The sequence below is a fragment of the Gobio gobio genome (assembly GCF_949357685.1).
Source record: "Gobio gobio genome assembly, chromosome: 7".
Classification (NCBI taxonomy): domain Eukaryota; kingdom Metazoa; phylum Chordata; class Actinopteri; order Cypriniformes; family Gobionidae; genus Gobio; species Gobio gobio.
This window is the reverse complement of record NC_137103.1, coordinates 57865184-57871566: the sequence shown is the minus strand read 5'-3', so window position 1 is coordinate 57871566 and position 6383 is coordinate 57865184.

Below are 6383 nucleotides of genomic sequence, written 5' to 3'. Positions count from 1 at the left end.
AGGCCAAAATGTTTTCGGCCATTTCATGTTGGTGGCAACACGTTCAAAAAGAGCAAAAAACTTGTCTACCTCTTGTTCTCGAAAAGGAGGAACAATACGAATATTTCGACTTACGTCAAAATCAGGAGCATCACTTACACCCCTCTCACGAGCTTTCAGCTCCATTTCCTTAAGGCGACAAGCTTGTTCCATTTCAAGCTTTTTCAGCTCAAGTTCATGTCTCTCACGCTCTCTCCATCTCTCTCTCTCACGCTCCCATTCCTCTCTCTCCCTCAACAAAGCGGTGTCGTGCTCTTTAACCTGCAACTCCATTTTCTTCACCTGCATTGCAAGATCCTCCGAGCTACCCTCAGCTGATTCAGGATAATCTGTCAGCTTTTCCTCTTCACCAAAAACACCCTGCTTATGTAACGATTCTACAAGCAGAATCTGAAGTTCACGTTTAGATGAAGTATTACGAAAACTGACCTTATAATGAGCAGCGATTTTCATAAGATCTACTCTATTAACTTGAAACAGCTCCGCTTGCGTCGGATTCACAATAAAAGCAGTTAATTCGAACATATTTAGAATTAAACGTCCTACTGGGTTACAGAGAAAGAAGCGTGCACAACACGAGCCAAAATTCAAAAGTTCACATCAAGTTCCTGTGATTGACCAAAGTTACAAAGTAACAAATTCAAAGCACGTGGACAGATCAAAAGATCAAACAAAGCCACGGCGAAAAGAGATCGAGATTATTCAAATCATCCAGATCCCGGACGAGCCCCCAAATATGTTACGGCCATAACCAGCAAATAAGGCTCATTAATCAAATTAACTTAAACAGCTGATTCGGACCGAACACATAAGTCAATCACAGACACAAAGTAACGCTTCAAGACGCCATGTACGCCTTCATTTACTATAAAAAATGAACAAGAGAAACAAATGTACACAATCCAAAAGAGAATACAAATCAGAATCCAAATCAGGTCAACCTATTAACAAACATAAATCAAACAAGTAATAAACAACAGTAAACTGGTAGGACAACTAAGAAAGTAAACAGAGAACACCTGCCTACGCCTGTACTCAGCAGTTCTTACCTGGCTTCCGACAAAACAAAGACAAGTGAATCTTCCGGGTCTCTGCTTACCTCCATACTCTTTCTAAATAACCATAAAGTGACATGACGAAATAATTCCTACCAGTTACTGAACTTATGTAAAAGTGAGTAAATAATGCTAAGTCTCAACAAATAATTATACTGAACAAAACCACAAAGAACCTAATAAAGAAAGGAGAACGGAGAGGCGAGGAGAGCGGCAGCCGTGATGTCCACAGGACACGAGATGAGAGAGAGAGAACATCCATGTCGCCGCCAACGCCCTTTTATCCGGTATCCCGGGTGACGTCATGTCTTTGTCACAAGTTGGGGAATTCCCCCGCCACCTATGGACTCAAAACGGTATCAGCACAAATATACGTAACATCCTTCAATAACATTAAATGACATGAAACACAACACAGTCTCTTTTTGTTAAATGCAAGTTTATGTTTGATCAATAATGCAAAAGTAGAAGTAAAAGGTATAAGAAGCTAGCCTGGATGCCAGCCGAATTTAGCCCCGCCCCCAAAATGTTTTGCTCGGGCAATTCGGTCTGGACTCGCTCCATAGAGGAGGAATTATGCCTGAACAGAAACTGTTCGGACCAATGAAATCATCAGGGCGGGCTTTAGACGATGATGGACAGATGATCAACAGTAGCGTAATCATCCACGTCATCGAAGGCTCTTGGGTTGAATTTGTTCTAATCCTAAACGGAGAACTTGTTCGTATATGCGTTCACCTTTACTATTTCTCTCAGAAACGATGATCGTGTTGGTAAGTACTCTGTGTATCCTTAAATTATTTTATTACTGCCAAAGATCGTTTACACTCATGTTTTTCTTGTAACGTTACTTAATCCAGCGTGCGTGCAGACAGGGTTTCCAAGTGTTTTTGCAATGTCGCGCACAATTTCTACTCAAAACGTTTGGTTGGCAAAATATGTTATTTTGGCAAGGTTGCCTGCTAAAATTCGCATTCCTGGGTTTATATAATCACATAATTGGGGTCGCTTCAACCCGCGGACATGGAGAAAAACACGGACTTGGCAACACAGAGCAGTTGAGTTCTGTTGACATTTGACAACTAACGTTACGCGTCGCTCCGTTGCTCTGATTGGTTGTAGGTCTATCCAATTGAGGTCTTTCCTGGCTCGGTTGAAACACGCCCCATAATCAAAGCTCAATGGAGCGGTACCAGACTTAAATTCTGACTAGAATTGAGTATGGCCACGCCAGGCTAATAAGAAGCTACACATGAAATAAAGCAAACAATTCAGTCAAACATTCAAAGTCAGTGCTAGTCGGCTACAACGCTAACGTAAAGTTAAAGCCTAAAAATATAAAGTAATGAAACTTCACTTTGCCCTCAGTCTAAACGATTCGCCAGGGAACAAATTATAGATCCATGAGAGCAAAGATTATCGCCTGAAAAAGTCTTAAAACTACGTTTTGTCACACATTAACAGTAGATTTTAACAAAAAAGACGTGTAAACACAGCTCATGTCAGCCATTTCTCAGCGAGACGAGCGGGGAGAATCACGCCTGTTGTGCAGTGAATGTCGCGCGCGATTGAAGCGAGTAAACTCAAAATGTTTAAGCGTCCAACTACACGCGAAGAGCACGATTTATTCACGTCATTCACGTCCGGTGTGAACGCACCATCAGAGTTAGAAACAAAATACTCTTTCCTCTGATTCCTTGACTCAATGTGATTTTCCATCATGAAACTTTTCTCGCTAAGTACTTTTTCAAACTCCTCCTAGACGGTTCATCCAATTTTCATGAAAATCGAATCAGATCATGTCCAGACCATGCGGGTGAAAATCTTTTTGATAAACCCAAACGTTCTTGAATAACGCCGAACGAATTCACTGAAGAGAATTGCCCAATTTTGACACGAGGCTATATCTCCATTATTCAGTGCATCATGCCGAGTCGAACGATACCTCATTATCCCATATCAGACATTTAAAATGTTGCCCTAAAATGCTGTATTTTATGAAGGCATTAGCGTATCGTTACAAAACCTGGTATGTGTCATTGGCACGATGCCCTGGAGGAGCCTGAGAAGCCAGCACCACCTAGTGGTAAACATTCACATGCTTATAACTTTGGGTGTGGTTGACTTATTTTCACGGGAGTCACATCCTTAGATTCCCAAATACTTGCCGAGTCCAGCGATACCAAACATGCCAGGTTTCGCCTTATGGTTTGTTTAACGTTGTGATTTAGCGTTTAAAAACTTTCGCTAATATCTTCGAAACCGTTAGTCCGATCGAGACGAAACCAGCGCAGGAGAATCAGAATCACGGCAGGTTGATTATATATTAATGTTGACAAATGTCCAAATGTTGATAGTCAGTGGCAAACAATGCAATCAATCTCAGGTGGGGGTTATTTTTTATATGCTCATAAATACAAATATCCATAACTCATAAACAAAAAGAGATATTTTGACCAAATTTGGCACACTTGTGTATGGCCGCACTCTGAGGACACACACAACAAGAGGTGGAGCTGTGACACTCGGTGGCGCTATAATTGAACAAAACATGACATTGGCTCAACACAACTCAATGTCTTTATGAGTTTTCAACCGTTTTGCGTAAAATTGTCTCCAAGTGTCTTTCCTTTGGCTTCAGTGTGTGCTTCTGTCGTGATTGGCCCTGAGATATATCTGAGATATATCAATTGTTGATGCAAAGTCCTTTGTTAACTTCACTTGTGTTATAGTGGCAGGAAAAATGGGTTCTTACTCGTCAAAGAAGTCAGTCAAAAATCCGTAAACAAGTGCGAGTTTAATCAAACACAAAAAATACACAAATGTACAAAAATCCTGTTGTTTCCTGTATCCTATATAACACTTGTCAAACCTTTATCTTGTGTTACCTTAAACGTTTTTACTTTAGGTGAAATATGACGTTCAGTTTTTCCAGTAAAATGCACCGTATGTGTATTTCTGTCATGAACAGATGCGTCTTTCATGTCATGCATTATTTCACACTCATATATGCATGGTTTGCACAGATAGTTTTTAACTGCACACTTGCAGAATATGGGATGTGTGTGTGTGTGTGTGTGTGTGTGTGTGTGTGTGTTTCTCATTGCTATCAGATTCATTTAAGCTTCAGGTATACGTCTTATGTTGCTAAAATTGAAATAGCAGAATCCTGACTGGAGTGGCATGCGTATTAGGGCTGTGCGATATTGAAGAAAAATGCGATATGCAATACCTTGTTAAATAATGCCATATTCGATACGATATTTCTTTCAGTGTGTAAAATCTATTTAAATTATATATATATATATATATATATATATATATATATATATATATATATATATATATATATATATATATATATAAAAGAAAACTGAGAATGATACCATTTATGTGTTTCTCATTCTTTCTGGGAAAAGAAAGCATCGCGACAACTTCTGAAAGTGACCAGCAGTGTTTTAGCAAAAATTAATGTCACAAATCTGACAATATAATTTTAACATCAATGTAAACAAAGAAAAAATGTAAGCCATGCGTTATATATAGTTATATCAACCTAAAACTTCAATCATCAAGAACATCCAGGTAAACAAACACACCTGAACTAGGGCTGGACGATTATTTCTGTTATTAAAAATAAGAACTAAAAACAGTAGTGTTCACATGAATTAAATAAACACTGATACATAATAAACGCAGGTTTACTGTATTAGCAGGCTGTCACTTTAAGACCTAATGCACGGATTCCATTGACACACATTCGCTCTCTTTTCCCAACTGATATTGTTCACTCAAAGCATAACTGACTGTGTTTACATGAATACTCATCAAGACGGCCATTTTGACACAACTGTGTGTGTATTTGACAGTTCGAGTGTGTAACAAGACACGAAACAGAACTGAAGGGATCACACCCTTTCAGAGAGCTTGTGCGCACGCATCGGTGTGTGTCAGACAGCGCGAGACTGCAAGGAGTTGTTTTTCGCAAGTTATTCTGTTTATTAACTCTTTTATCTTTCTTCACAATAGCCCAGAGATGTTCTATGGGGTTAAGGTCAGGCGAGTTTGCTGGCCAATCAGGAACAGGGATACCATGGTCCTTAAACCAGGCACTGGTTGCTTTGGCACTGTGTGCTGGTCCCAGTCCTGCTGGAAAATGAAATCTGCATCTCCATAAAGTTGGTCAGCAGCAGAAAGCAGGAAGTGCTCTAAAACTTCCTGCTATACGGCTGCATTGACCTCTGACCTCAGAAAACACAGTGGACCAACACCAGCGGATGACATGGCACCCCAAACCATCACTGACTGTGGAAACTTTACACTGGAGCTCCAGCAGTGTGGATTGTGTGTCTCTCCTCTCTTCCTCCAGACTCTGGACCCTGATTGACTTCATCAGAGAACATAACTCTGGCCACTCAGCAGCTCCAGTCCTGTCTGTCTTTAGCCCAGGTGAGACGCTTCTGACGCTGTCTGTTGGTCAAGAGTGCGACAGCTGAAACCCATGTCTGTCATACGTCTGTGTGTAGTGGTTCTTGAAGCACTGACTCCAGCTCCAGTCCACTCTTTATGAATCTCCTCCACATTTTTGAATGGGTTTTGTTTCTCAATCCTCTCCAGGGTGCGGTTATCCCTATTGCTTGTACACTTTTTTCTAGCACATCTTTTCCTTCCCTCCGCCTCTCTATTAATGTGCTTGGACACAGAGCTCTGAGAACAGCCAGCCTCTTTTGCAATGACCTTTTGTGTCTTGCCCTCCTTGTGCAAGGGGTCAAAGGTCATCTTTTGGACAGCTGTCAGGTCAGCTTCTTCCCCATGATTGTGTGGCCTACAGAACTAGACTGAGAGACCATTTAAAGGCCTTTGCAGGTGTTGTGAGTTCATCAGCTGATTAGAGTGTGTCTTCAATATTCAATAACCTTTTCCTAATATTCTAATTTTCTGAGACACTGAATTTGGGATTTTCCTTAGTTGTCAGTTATAATCATCAAAATTAAAAGAAATAAACATTTGAAATATATCAGTCTGTGTGTAATGAATGAATATAATATACAAGTTTCACTTTTTGAATGGAATTAGTGAAATAAGTCAACTTTTTGATGATATTCTAATTATATGACCAGCACCTGTATTGTGTAGCCCTAGTATTTATTGTTTATTCAGGTTATTTATTCTTGCATTGACTTTGAAACATTTACATTTCAATAATTGAATGTTACTCGTGCAGTTTGATGTGAGATTCTCGCCTGTGGAGCAGAGCGTTGCGGTTTGCGTGTGAATGTGTGGAACATC